A 15448-nucleotide genomic window follows, 5' to 3' on the forward strand; every position below is an offset into this window, starting at 1 on the left:
ACTTTTCCCAGCACCATTTGTTGAAAAGACTGTCTTTTTCCCACTGAAGGGTCCTGGCACTCTTGTCTAAAATCATTTGACCATATATGTGAGGGTTTGTTTCTGGACTTTCTATTCAATTCCATTGGTTGATATGTCTGTCTTAATGCCAGTACCACACTGTTTTGATGACTGTAGCTTTGTAGTTAAGTTTTGAAATCAGAAACTGTGAGACCTCCAGCTTTGCTGTTCTTTTTCACTATTGTTTTGGGTTTTAGGGTCCTTTGAGGTTCCACATAAATTTTAGGATGGGTTTTTCTACTTTTAAACAAGATGTTGTTGGGAGGCACTGATGGTTTCCACTGCCCTTCTCCACCGAGTTTCCCTTCTCTTCTCTGTTCCTGTTAGCTCTTTCTCTGCAGGCACCTTCTCCTTGCTATAAACATGCTCACTTATTTGTCATCCTAACAACTATTCCTTTGACCCCGTGTCCATCTCAGATATTTGTTCTATTTATTTTTACATATTTTAAAATCCAACCTCCTTGAAAAAGAAGGTCACTCTCTCACCTCCTCACATATGCCCACATGCTTCTTTTTATTAGCTTATTTTAATTTTTATGAAGATAATGAATGGTCACAGTTTAGCAAGATGAAATAGTGCCAGATTTCTTTTAATGTAAACAGCAGTTTCCTGTGCCCCACTCTCCCCAAAGGCAGCCACTTAATTTTTCTGATATTCCAATGTGTATTTCCAACAACAGCCTGATGGTGCTCTTTGTAGATTTTTCAGTTTAAATACTGTCTAGCTCATGCCTGTAATCCCAGCACTTTGGGAGGCTGAGGTGGGATCACCTGAGGCCAGGAGTTTGAGATCAGCCTGGCCAACACGGCAAAACCCCGTCTCTACTGAAAATACAAAAATTAGCTGGGTGTGGTGATAGGCCCCTGCCGTCCCAGCTATTCGGGAGGCCGAGGCAGGAGAATTACTTGAACCTGGGAGGCAGAGGTTGCAGTGAGCTGGGATCTCGCCACTGCACTCCAGCCTGGGTGACAGAGCGAGACTCCATCTTAAAAATAAATAAATAAATAAAAAATAAGTCCTATCTAAACTGACTTCTGGTGACAGAAGGCAAGAGCAGTGTTAGAGCAAACCTCACCCCAGCCCCCATGCAAACCCCACCCCAGCCCCCATGCAAACCCATTCCCCATCCTCTCAATACGTTTAGTTTCATGTCAAGTTTTGGTTAAGTTAAAAATAGTTACATAAGTTTGATTAGATAGATTTTCTTACATCCCATGTAGTATATTATGATTAACCTTCCCTTTTAATAAGATTTTTGGTTTTCTCTGAAGTTAAGTTTTGCTGTGTTTTTATTTGCTTAGTTGTTTATATATGTTTCATGACTAAATTAGCCTCTTTTTCCTCTTGGCCTAGAGGGCTCAGTAGATCCAAACCTGTGAGGAAGTTATGAGCATTCTTCTCTCTTCTTTCTTTTTTTCTTCCATACCCCTCGCCCCCAGTCTCCCGCTCTAATCTGTGCTAGTTACTTACTGGGCCTCATATACAGCTGTTAGTGAACCTGGAGCTTCCCTCTTCACTGTCCTGGGAATTCCCTTTGTCTCTTACCTACAGGATCCCAAATTCCCTGAACCCCATGCCTGCCTTTTGGTGATTTGCTCCTTCGTTTTGGTGAAACTCAATCTCTAGTAGCTTCCTGAGAAAACAGGTAAGAGAATTTAGAAACTTTGCATATTTGAAAATATCTTTCTTCTTCTTCTTCTTTTTTTTTTTTTTTTGAGACTGAGTCTCAGCCTGTTGCCCAGGCTGGAGTGCAGTGGCACGATCTCAGCTCACTGCAAGTTCTGCCTCCTGGTTCAAGTGATTCTTCTGCTTCAGCCTCCAGAGAAGCTGCGATTACAGGCATGTGCCACCACGCCTGGCTAATTTTTGTATTTTTGGTAGAGATGGAAGTTTTAACTTGTTGGCCAGGCTGGTCTTGAACTCCTGAGCTCAAGTGATCCGCCTGCCTCAGCCTCTCAAAGTGCTGGGATCACAAACATGAGCCACCACGCCCGGCCAGAAAATATCTGTCTTCTACCTTGACAGTTAATTGATAATTTAGCCGGGCATACATAGAATTCTAGTTGAAAATTATTTTCTCTTAGAATTTTTGGGCCGGGTGCAGTGGCTCCTACCTGTAATCCCAGCACTTTGGGAGGCCAAGGTGGGCATATCACTCGAGGTCAGGAGTTTGAGACCAGCCTGGCCAGCGTGGCAAAACCCCATCTCTATTAAAAATACAAAAATTAGCTGGGCGTGGTGGCGCGTGCCTGTAATCCTTCCTACTCAGGAAGCTGAGGTAGGAGAACTGCTTGAACTCGGTAGGCAGAGGTTGCAACAGCCGATTGTTTCAGTGCACTCCAGCCTGGGTGACTACAGAGTGAGACTGTCTCAAAAAAAAAAGAAAGATTTTTAAAGAGATTTTTCTATTGTATTCTAGTTTCCTGTATTGCTCTTGAGAAGCCTAAAGCTATCCAACTTCGAATCTTTTGTGTGTGACCCATTTTTCTCTTTGGAAGTTTCAAATGTCTTCTCTTTGTCTCCTGTGCCTTAGGTCTTTGTGATTCATAGAGCTGGGACTTGGTGAGCCCTAGCCTGTGGAACTCTGTGCGTTTAATTTCTTTGGTAACTATCTCCATTTCCAGCTCTTTGTTCTGTTTTTCTGGAGCTCCAAGCAGTAAAATATTGGACTTCCTGGATGATCCTTGGATTTTCTTATCTTTCTTGATCTGTTTTCCATCCCTTTTTTGTGCCTCTGGAATCTTTCTTCAACTTTATTTTCTAGCCCTTCCAATGAACATATTATTGTTGCTGACATATTCCTAATTATTAAGAGTTCCTTTCGTTTTCTGAATGTTCTTTTTTCCTTTTTTGTATGGATTATCTTCCCATTTCATGGATGCAACATTATCTCTCTGTCTTGGGAAATATTAATCATAGTTTTTTGATGTTTTGTTCTGTTCTTTGCATGGTATGTTTTGTAAACCGACAAGTGTCTGAGACAGATCTCAATTGATTGAGAAGTTTATTTTGCCCAGGTTGAGGACACACCTAGGATAAAGAAACACAAACCGCGGTAGGATCTGTGGCCTATGCTTTTTTCCAGAGAGGGTTTTGAGGACTTTAGTATTATATTAATTATTAATAACATTAATAATATCACATTAATTAACTATATTAATAGTCCCTTCAGGACTCTGTCTCCCCTTGACTTCTGTGACATCATGCTAATCTTATTCTAGCCCTGTCTCTTTTTCTCTCCTCTTCTGAGTTTCTTCCTCTGCCTCCCCTTAAAACACATCAATGACTGGGCGTGGTGGCTCGCACCTGTAATCCTAGCACTTTGGGAGGCCGAGGAGAGTGAATCACCTGAAGTCGGGAGTTTGAGACGAGCCTGGCCAACATGGTGAAACCCCATCTCTACTAAAAATAAAAAATTAGCCAGGCATGGTGGGCGCCTGTAGTCCTAGCTACTTGGGAGGCTGAGGCAGGAGATCGCTTGAACTGGGGAGGTGGAGGTTGCAGTGAGCTGAGATCGCACCATTACACTCCAGCCTGGATGACAGAGTGAGACTTCGTCTCAAAAGAACAAAACAAAACAAAACAAAACAAGAACACATCCATGTTCCTTGGGGGCTTATTCTTAACCTTTGTCTCTTCCATAGCAAGAGTAAACTTGCTAGAGTTCCCCATACGCCATGCTTTCTTAGGCCACTGTGCTGTGGCCAGGCTGCTCCTTGGGTCTGCAGTGCCCTTTTTCCTCGGTTGCCTGATGAACTCCTATACACCCTACAAAACTCGGCTCAGGGCTTACACCCTCTGCAAATCTTCTCTTGAGTCCCCTCTGAGAGAATTCATCACTACCTTCTCAGTATGACAGTAAAACGCATGTTATTGCATGTATTACAAATGTTTGGGGAGTTTGTATATGTTCATGTGGCCAACAAGGTAGGAAAAGCAGGCTTCCCTTCTGTCTGGATTTTAGACTGAATCACAAAAAATTCACATTTATCAAGGTAGGTGGAGAGGATACCAGGGAGGGTATAGCAAGAGTGTACTTCACTCTAGGTTGAACCACCTGAATTATTCTGAGGTAGCTGCACCTGGAGGTGAGAGTGAATATTTTGTTACAGGCTGTGAGATTCTTGGCTCCCTGGACTCCACAAGGCACCGTGGGAACCTCAATATCCTTTAATAGTGGAAACAGGAATTTTCTTCATACCTTGGTTCTCCTGAGGCATCAGGGACCATCCGCTCACTCCCTGCTCCACACCTCCCTCTAGGATCAGCCGCCTTCTCTCCAAGCTCTTTCTCTGCTTCTCAGTGTCACGGTTGGCCACGCCCAGAGAGGAGCAGGGGCTACCGCAGCTGGTGTCTCTTTCTAGGATGAAGCATCTTGAAGTCTTTAGAGACACTTGTGTACAAACTACTGGTCAGGCCTCCTTCCCATGTGCGTCCTTGAATGGGTTCCAGAGGGTCTCTGAGTTCCCTGGAATTGGTGTGGAACAGCTTTTGGCTTTTCAAAATGATGTGTGTGAATGCTTTTGGATTGCAAAAGTTTTCAAAGGAAGCTTGGACCCCCTTTCAAAAGTTAAGAACCACAGAACACTTAGATCCTCAAGGGAATTCTGGAATTACAGGGAAACCTCACTTTAAGAAAGATAGACAGGTCCAAAGCAGCTATGTTGGGGTTACAGTAACTGCGTTGCAAGACGCTTCTATCAGATGTACTGTGTTTGTTGCTCTCCAAGCGTTAGCCCTGAAATCCACCCAGATCACCTAGCTGTGAACAGGCGCTCAGGGAAGGTTCAGGGAGTGATGAATAAGAGGCTGGGACTGGAAACACTTTTGATTGTTTATCATGTGGGTGGAGGGAGAGGGGAGGGTGGGAATGGGGAGGAGAGACATTCACATATGATCAGCCACTCTGAAAGTTTCACACCCAAGCGATCTCAGGCATATAGTTGGTCACAAACAAGTCACCCACATGTTCTTTCTCTTTCTCTCTTTGTTTCTCTGTCTCTCTCTCTCTCTACACACACACACACACACACGCACACGCACGCACGCACATGCACAAGCACACACACACATTCGCCAAGGCTCACCAATGCTCCCTCTGGTGGCAAGAAGAAGAGCTTTATCTCTTTATTCCAGGAAGAGAAATACAGCTCCTGGGACTAGGTCAGCCAACGCCAGGGTTTTCTCACATAACCCACACAGAGGACTGAAACAAAAATCATAGTTTTATAATGCCACTGTTTCATGCAGTGCCTTAGGGGCGTTTTATTAAATCACAAAATACCTGGAGCTCACTAGCAATGGCTGATCTTACACACAGTAACTTGGACATTAAAAATTCTTGGGCTGGGCGCGGTGGCTCACGCCTGTAATCCCAGCACTTTGGGAGGCCAAGCCGGGCGGATCACGAGGTCAGGAGATCGAGACCATCCTGGCCAACCCAGTGAAACCCCGTCTGTACTAAAAATACAAAAAATTAGTCAGGCGTGGTTGTGGGCGCCTGTAGTACCAGCTACTCGGGAGGCTGAGATTGGAGAATGGCGTGAACCTGGGAGGCGGAGTTTGCAGGGAGTCGAGATGGTGCCACTGCACTCTGGCCTGGGCGACAGAGCGAGATTCTGTCTCAAAAAAAAAAAAAAAAAATTATTGGTAGAATCCTGTTATTGGCTGCCGTTGGACATAATTAAAAATCATACTTTATGTTTTCTTGATTATTTTACCTTTTATGTTATTTTGTAGATGATAATGTGAATCAGGATAATAACAATAGTAATCTGCTAGAAACATAGAATGTTCGTTCTCAGATTAATAATAAAGGGTGTAAAGTCAGGTCTCAAGATAACAGCCCCAGGTCACCAACTTTCAATAAAACATTGATACCCGTGGCCAGGCGTAGTGGCTTACACTTGTAATCCCAATGCTTTGGATGGTCAAGGTGGGAGGATCACTTGAGCCTAGAAGTTTGTGACACCCTAAGCAACAGAGGGAGACCCAGGACCCCTTTACACCCTTTGTTAAGGACTCCAAAGACCTTTTGTTTAAGTCAGTTAAATCTATCAATATTTTCCATATCAGAAATTAAAACTGAGAAAAAAGTTAAACATATATATGTTTGAGACAGAGTCTTGCTCTCTTGCCCAGGCTGGAGTGCAGTGGCACAATCTTGGCTCACTGCAGTCCCTACTTCCTGGGTTCAAATGATTCTCGTGCTTCAGCCTTCCAAGTAGCTGGGATTTCAGGCATGTGCCACCACGCCTGGCTAATTTTTGCATTTTTAGTAGAGACAGGGGTTTCACCATGTTGGCCAGGCTGGTCTTGAACTCCTGAGCTTAAGTGATCCGCCCGTCTCGACCTCTCAAAGTGCTGGGATTACAAGTGTGAGCCATTGCACCTCGCCTAAAATATATTAATTCATTTAATAATTATAATAAGTCCACTTTACATGTTAACTTAAACATTTTATTATATGTTATAAATAATGTAACAATATATTATACATTATAATGTAAAAAATAAATAAAAATAAAATAATATTATTTATTATAAATAAAAGGTTTTGTGATAAAATTACAGAGCAGAAATACCTAGAGAGGAGTGGCATTTTATTACATTTTTACAAATCCTTTAAATTGTCTGGCTTAATAGAAAACAGGTGGATTCTCATATCTGCTTTGCAATCAATCTGTTTGTTAGAAATACAACAAAAAAATCTAGTCTTGCATAGACATGTAGTCAGAAAACAGATAAGTATTTTTTTTTCAAGACAGATTCTCATTCTATTGCCCAGGCTGGAGTGCAATGGCATGATCTCAGCTCACTGCAACCTCCCCCTCCCTGGTTCAAGTGATTCTCCTGCCTCAGCCTCCTGAGTAGCTGGGATTAGAGGCACATGCCACTACACTCAGCTAATTTTTGTATTGTAGTAGAGACGGGTTTTACCGTGTTGGCCAGGCTGGTCTCAAATTCCTGACCTCGTGATTCGCCCACCTCAACCTCCCAAAGGGCTGGGACTACAGGAGTGAGCCACTGTGCTTGGCTGAGAGAAGTATTTTAATAGCTTTTTCAGAGAAGTGTGGATATTCTTAGGTACTACATCAAAAGTCGGTAAGTGGGAGTTTCTTTTTTTTTTTTCTTTTTTTTTGAGATGGAGTCTTGCTCTGTCGCCCAGGCTAGTGGCGCGATCTCAGCTCACTGCAAGCTCCACCTCCCGGGTTCACATAATTCTCCTGCCTCAGCCTCCTGAGTAGCTGGGACTACAGGCACCCGCCACCACGTCCGACTAATTTTTGGTATTTTTAGTAGAGATGGGGTTTCACCTTGTGAGCCAGGATGGTCTCGATCTCCTGACCTCATGATCCACCCACTTTGGCCTCCCAAAGTGCTGGGATTACAGGCATGAGCCACCACACCTGGCAATAAGTGGGAGTTTCTTAAGGGTTAGCTACAATGTACAATCTGAAACTTATCAATAAAGTTTTAATACTCTGGATTTTGTGACATTATGCCTTGGTCATTTGGAGGATATTGATGTTCTAAGTTATGCATATTTTCCAAAGGTTTTTTTTTTTTTTTTTTTGAGACGGAGTCTCGCTCTGTCGCCCAGGCTGGAGTGCAGTGGCCGGATCTCAGCTCACTGCAAGCTCCGCCTCCCGGGTTCACGCCATTCTCCGGCCTCAGCCTCCCGAGTAGCTGGGACTACAGGCGCCCGCCACCTCGCCCGGCTAGTTTTTTGTATTTCTTAATAGAGACGGGGTTTCACCGTGTTAGCCAGGATGGTCTCGATCTCCTGACCTCGTGATCCGCCCGTCTCGGCCTCCCAAAGTGCTGGGATTACAGGCTTGAGTCACCGCGCCCGGCCTCAAATGTTGATGCATTTCATACATTAAACAATGATAAAAAACTTACATCCTTAATATCACCACTGATCTTATCTGAAAAGTCTTTACATGTTTGGGAACCTGTCAAGCTCATGATGGCGGATAGAACTTTTCAAGATTCAAATTTTTGTTGGAAAGCCTGAATTTTATAATTGGCAGCAAGTACTCTGAACTGTTTTCCTTGGAGTTACAGGCTTAGGCTGGGTGCAGTGGTTCACACCTGTAATCCCAGCACTTTGGGAGGGTGAGTCTGGAGGATCACCTGAGGTGAGGAGTTTGAAACCAGCCTGGCCAACATGGTGAAACTCGGTCTCTACTAAAAACACACAAAAAATAGCCGGCCGTGGTGGCGCACGCCTGTAATCCCAGCTCCTCAGGAGGCTGAGGCACAAGAATTACTTGAACCCAGAGGGTGGAGACTGCAGTGAGCCGAGATCGGGCCACTGCATTCTAGCCTGGGCAACAGAGCAAGATTCTGTCTCAAAAAAAAAAAAAAACCAAAAACCATAAAACAAAGTTACAGGCTTACTTTGTTCATTTTTGAGAAAATATCTACCAGTAGTCAAGTCCAAAAGTCCAATTAACAGTTTTTCTTTTTCTTTTCTTCTTCTTCTTTTTTTTTTTTTGAGACAGGGTGTTCCTCTGTTGCCCAGACTGAAGTATAGTGACTCGATCTCAGCTTCCCTTAGCCTTGACCACCTGTGCTCAAGTGATCCTCCCACTTTAGCCTTCTGAGTAGCTGGGACTACAGGCCTGTGCCACCACGCCCAGCTAATTTTTGCATTTTTTGGTAAAGACAATGTCTCTCCATGTTACCCAGGCTGGTCTCCAACTCCCGGACTAAAGTGATCCTTCTACCTCGGCATCTCAAGGTGCTGGGATTACAGGAATGAGCCACTGCGTCCGGCCAATAGTCCCCTCTCCTCCCCTTCCTTTTTTTTTGAGACAGGATTTCATTCTATTGCCCAGGCTGGAGTGCAGTGTGCTATCTTAACTCACTGTAGCCTCGACCTCCCAGGCTCAAGTGATCCTCCTGCCTCAGCCTCCCAAGTAGCTGAGACTACAGGTGCACACCATTATGCCCAAGTAGCTGAGACTACAGGTGCACACCATTATGCCTGGCTAATTTTTGTATTTTTTGTAAAAATGGGGTCTCACATGTTGCTCAGGCTGGTCTGAAACTCCTGGGCTCAAGTAATCCTCCCACCTAGGCCTCCCAAAGTATTGGAATTACCAGTGTGAGCCACTGCATCCAGACAATAGTTTTTCAGAGTCCTTTTCTCAAGTAAAAATGACGTATTGGCTGGGCGTGGTGGCTAACACCTATAATCCCAGCACTTTGGGAGACTGAGGTGGGTGGATCACCTGAGGTCGTGAGATCGAGACCAGCCTGACCAACATGGAGAAACCCTGTCTCTATTAAAAATACAAAATTAGCCGGGTGTGGTGGTGCATGCCTGTAATCCCAGCTACTTGGGAGACTGAGGCAGGAGAATAGCTTGCATCCTGGAGGCAGAGGTTGTGTTGAGCCAAGATCGCGACATTGCACTCCAGCCTGGGCAACAAGGGCGAAACTCCATCTCAAAAAAAAAAAAAAAAAAAGATGTTTTATGATGTAATACAGCACTTATAGCTTACATAGATATATAGATATGTATCCCATCATACTTTGGTCTATGGCATGCTTCCTGGGTTCAAGCGATTCTCATGCTTCAGCGTCCCCAGTAGCTGGGATTTCAGGCACGTGCCACCATGCCTGGCTGATTTTTGTGTTTTTAGTAGAGACAGGAGTTTCACCATGTTGGCCAGGCTCGTCTTGAACTCCTGAGCTCTAAACATGTTTAATTTAATACACTTAACATTTTTTTCTGTTTCATCAAGGATGCTTAAATAAAACGGGCTTTTTGGCCCCAGTGACTGCATTGTGGGAAAGAATAGGGCACCAGTTTTACCACCCACTGCCTTTGCACTATCAGCCCACATGCCAACCCAATGCAAAGACAAATATGGTACCCCCAGGAGTCGGTGGACCACTCTTCAAGAAGTATTACCACATTGCAAGCACAGGATAGTCTGTGATGAGGCGGAGAGGGTCTGTCTTAGGGGGCCTAATCCCTCTCCACCTCCTCCTTTGGCTGGGAGAATTCATTCCACCCCCAGCTCCCAAAGCCCCTGTTTGGTTTCAGGCCTCTGCCGCAGCAGGTGCACTCTGGGTGTAGTTATATGTCTGCAGTCCCGTTCCCTGCTGGACTGACAGCGAGCACCTTAGAGCTGGGCTTTGTGTTACCAATTTTCCTATAGCTGAGCCCTGACGAGCAGCAAAGAGATGGGAGGAAGTGTGGCTGGGAGTCTGCATGTGTGAGGAAGCAAAGGGAGGCCTCCTCTTTCTTGCACCGAGAGGAGGGTAGCATCTTGCCCCTCCCCCTGCCCCAGCATGAACAGGGTGAGACCCTATGAAAGCCCTACCGTCAGAAAGAGGCTCAGCCCAGCCTCAGAGTTTTGGAGAGGTTGTCCCATCTGGCTGGGGTCTGGAAGGACCTTCATTAGATCTGCTGACTGAAAAGGTCCCACCCTGCTCAATTCCTCCCCAAGCCTCCTGCAAAACAGTCATGGGGTGGGGGCAAAGGCGTGAGAGCGGGGAAGAAGGAGGGCTGGGGTCTGTGGAGGTACGGGGTTTGGAGGAGAATGGAGCGGGAGGAGGAAGCGGCCAGGGAGGCAGGGTTGCTCACCAGACACAAGGGCAGGGCTCTTTGTCTGTGTTGGCACCTGCTTCCCCCTGACATTCCTGGCCTGAGCCTGGGCACGGGGTGGAGGGGGTGGTCATAGTTCAGGGTGACCTCCCAGGGCCTAAGTTTAACATCAACAAAGGTCCAGTGTCCAGCTGTTGTTTCTATGTGTGTCCAAGCGCATTGTTGGAGGGGCAAGCAGTTCATCACCTATGTCAAGGTCAGTGAGTGGCTGTGACTGCTCCTCTCTGGGGGAGGGGGCAGCTGGTGCCCAGACACTCCAGGTGCCAAGAACTTGAACGAGATGGGTTCTCAGCCAGCCCTTTCCCTGTACCCTTAGCCAGGAGCCCCCCAGCCTTATTTCAGGACCCTGAGAAACCAGCAAAGATCCCTCCTGAGCCATGGGAGGCAATTTCCTGCCCTGTGTCTGGCCAGAAGGTGCCTTTCTGTGTTGGCTACTTGTCCATTCGTTTATTCAATGAGCATCTACTATGTATCAGGCACTGTGGTGGTCACTGAGGATACAAAACTGCATAAGACATAGTGTCGACACTCAGGTTCCTCCCAGATGAGTAAATAGATGACTTCGATATTGTAGATGCCACATAGAGAAAGAGGGACATACAGGGCTATGGGGCTTGGAGGAGCGGCTCCTAATGCAGTCGGGTGGTCAGAGTGGACTTCCTGGATGAGTCAGTGCTCCACTGAGACTTGGAGGAGGGTAGGAGATAGGTGGAGTGGGAGTGAAGGGCCTTCGGAGAAGCCTCTGGTGATCTGGGGACGTTGAATAGTTCTGTGCGGCTGGGACCAGGGGACGCAGGGGCTAGGGAAGCTGTAAGGGTGTGATCATGAAAGCGCATGTGTCTTGACCACAGGTTTGCATTTATCCTCATATTGTCACTGAGGGAAGGTGGTTCAGGTGGCAGTGGGATGGACAGGCTTCTGGAGCGGACAGCCCGACCGGTGAGGAGTTTGCTGCCATGAAGCTGGCAGAAGGCAGTGGCTCAAGCAGAGACAGTGGCGTGGGTCTGTGGAGGAGGGCGGATTAGGAGGCCTCGAGGGGAGCAGGACAGGACTTGCTGCTCCTCTGGCTGTGAGGAGGAAGGGAGGGGAGCAGAGGGGGTGATCCTCAGATTTCTGGTTTGGCTCAGTGACTGTGGCTGGGCCTTTGCATGACAGGGAGAACAGAGAGGGAGCAGATGGGGTTCAGGGTGGGGCCATCGAGTGAGGAAGGGCTTGCAGTGCCTGAGCCAGGGTGTTGCGCAGGCAGCTGGGCACACGGGCCTAGTGCTGGGGTGGGCTAGGCTGCCCCAGCAGGCCCCAGGGAAGGCCGGCAGGCTGGGATGCTATCTGCATGGACTCACTCCCCTCTCTTAGCCCTGGCACTAAGTGCGTCCCTCTGGCAAAGAAGAAAATGATTTCTGTCCCTCGCCATCTGCTGCATGGGAAGATGGGAATGGAGTGAGCACGGTATGAGGGGATCAGGAACGTCGAGGGGCTGTGTCCAGCTGCCCAAACCATCCACGAGGCTGGCACCATGTTGAGGACAGTGGTGGGGACAGGAGCCAAGGTTCATCATTGTACCCCAGGGCCTGGGTTGATGCCTGGTAAGGGGTGTTTGGGGGGCTCCAGAGTTCTCTGGGTCTGAAGCGTAGGGTGGGGAGGGCAGCATGGGGGATGGACCAGGGCCGGGGCTGCCTATGCCCAGTTCAGGGGCCCCGCTGAGGAGTGAGCACAGACTAAAGTGTTGGGTCTGGCTAGAAGGGGTGCTTTTAGGGTTTTTTTTTCAGTCTTTCATATTATTTTATTTTCTTCCTTCAACCATAATAATATGATATCCAAAGTTTGTCTTAACTGGTGGATGTTACACAGGCTTATCCATCCCACTTACAGACAAGACAAATGCTGCTTCCTGCAATGGCCCCACCATGGACCTTCATCATCCAACCCAAGTCGCCCCCTTGCCTAGCTTTACCTTCACTATATTGTGAGGCCACTTCATTGAATCTTATCCCAGACTTTAACTTTTCCATGACTGCCATGATTTTGCCATGTTTTTCACATAGAATGTATCTGACCTTAGCTGCCTTGCCACCGCCTTTGGGACCCTGAGCCTTCTTGCCAGCACTGTCACTCCCAGAGGTTGCTCCCACTTTCCCCTTTTCCAGAACCACTTGTTCCTTTGGGTGGCATCGTGGAAACTTGCTGTTGAAGTCTCAACTGCCTAAGTGGTTCTTAAAGGGAGGTCCCCGGGCCAGCAGCGTCAGCATCACCTGAGAAATTGTTAGAAATGCACATTTCTGGGCTTTACCCCAGACCTGCTGAATCAGAAACTTTGGGAGGTGAGGCCCAGAATCTGTGTTTTAACAAGCCCTCCCCAAAATTCTGATGCCCTATAAGGGTTTGAAAACTACTGGGGTGGGTCGGGGAGTGGGCAGGGGCCTGTTCCGCTGCACACCATGCTGGGTCTGGAGCGAACAGATGGAGGCGGGAAGCCCCATCCGCTTTCCCAGGGACAGCCTTTTCAGAGGGAAGGTAGAACTGTGCACCCAAAAACACAGGGGATGCAATGCTTAGAACCAAGTGAGCATCGGAGACAGAAATTCCTGTGCAGCAGAGCTGGGTGGAACCTGGTGAGTGGGTAGCATGGGGCAGAATTGGGAGAGAGACACAGTGACCTGGTGTCCCAGTTCCCAGGGTTGCAAACTGCTCACGTGCCAGCTTGAAAATAATTAGTTTCTAGGGAGGGGTCTACACCCAATTTGCTAGCTCACTCTCCATCACTGTCCTCCACATCCCCCCATCCCTGGACATACAGAGTTAGCCCCAAACCCCACCTACTTATTATGGGGATTCCTGGAGAGTCAGCCTGTTTTGCGGGGACCTGTCAAGGCACTGCCAGTCCCAGGCTCAGGGTGTGGAGGCTCAGTGGCAGCACAGAAAGCAGGAACCTGGGGTGGGAGCGGGGTGGTCTTTGGGCCTTCCTCCTTTATCCTAGCACTGGGCTGATGGGGGAAACTAGATGGGCCAGAAGAGAATTCAGGGTGAGGCAATGCTGAGCTCAAGGAGCAGGTAGTTCAAGAGAGAAGTGAAGCAACAGGTTTGGCAGAGGGTGGTGGGTGTGGGAGGGGGTCAGGGGCATGGGGAGGTGTGCAGACTGTGAGAGATGCACCGCCACCTGCCCAGTGCTGGGACCTGCAGGGACTCACAAGACCCTCACCCTCTTCCCTCTGCCCTGCCTCTCCTTCACTTCCACTCACCCCATCTCTAACCCCACTCAGGCCTCCCTGGAGGGGAAGAGCCTCCTCTCATGGTGTCTCAATGCTAAAAAGAGTGGCTAATATTATCTGTTACTACACAACCAAACCTCTCACAATTAGGTACATCAAGAGTCAGTCATTCAAACCATCACTTACACTTTTTTTCTGCTTTGAGACAGGGTCTCACTCTGTTGCCCAGGCTGGCGTACAGTGGCATGTGATCTCGGCTCATAGTAGCCTTGACCTCCTCCTTGGCTCAAGCAATCCTCCCACTTCAGCCTCCCAAGTAGCCAGGAGCACAGGCTTGTGCCACCACACCCGGCTAATTTCTGTATTCTTTGTAGAAACGGGGCTTTTGCCATGTTACCCAGTCTGGTCTCAAACTCCTGAGCCCAAGCCATCTGCTTGCCTCAGTCTCCCAAAGTGCTGGGATTACAGGCCCGAGCCACCATGCTCAGCCCATTTACTGTTTTTAATGTTGGGATGAATTATACGCAGCTTTGGAGTCACAACACTGGTCCATTCCAAGTTCCCCGTGGGAACCACGGTGTTGGCTGAAGATGAGGACATTAAAGTCATAGTGACGGCCCCTGTTTACTGAACACTTACTAGGTGCAGGAGCATGGACTTTGGCACAGAGACCTGGGTGCAGCTCTCAGCTCTGTCTTGTCCTTGCTGGGGGACCCTGGGTGATTGCTAAACCACTGTGACCCTGTTTCCTCATGGGTATAGTAGGGTAAGTAATAGTGCCTACCTCAGAATGTTAGTGTGAGGCCTCGAGGACTATATGCCAAGAACCAACATTTGTTCAGCATTTGCCTTGGGCCAGGCCTTTGCAATGCCCTTTATGCACATACCTCATTGGAGCCTCACAGCCACCCCCCAGGTGGGCACCATTATTATCCCCATTTTACAGATGAGGAAGTGGAGGCTTGGAGGGATACACTGCTAAGCTTCACTAGTGAGTGTTCCTGGTGAGTGGCAGAGCTGTCTGCTTCCAAAGTCGTGTGTTGACTCACCTCACTATGCTATGTCTCTAATGCCACAGACTTTCATGTGGGGCTGATTTGTGGTGAAAAATTGAGGGTGACACCCCTTTTGATTTCTTTGTTCCTTCTGCTCTAGTCTCCTCAGCCCCCAGCCCTGCCCCCTCTCAGAACTCAGTCACAGAAAGCTGGCCTTGGAACCATGATGGGCTTAAGAGGGGGTGGGTGGAGAAGGCGGGGAGGGGTGTGGGGTTGGCTGTCACTGAGGCGAAGGCCCCTGAGTAGTGAGGGGAGAGCCCGTGTCAGGAGGGGCCGCCGGGAAGACAGATGGTCTGGGCTTTGTCACTTGCTAATTTGGGCTTCTGTGCTTCCCAAACCAAGCCAGGGCAGCCAGGGCTGACAGGTGTCAGCCTCTGAGGTGGCGGGACCTGACTCCACAACCCACGGCCTTACAAGGCTTAGCTCCTCTGGCCAGACACTTCCTTCCCTTTCCCTGTGGCCTCCCCAGCCCTGGGAGGGACAAGGATGACACTGGA

Source organism: Theropithecus gelada, chromosome 1 (assembly GCF_003255815.1).
Source record: "Theropithecus gelada isolate Dixy chromosome 1, Tgel_1.0, whole genome shotgun sequence".
NCBI lineage: Eukaryota > Metazoa > Chordata > Mammalia > Primates > Cercopithecidae > Theropithecus > Theropithecus gelada.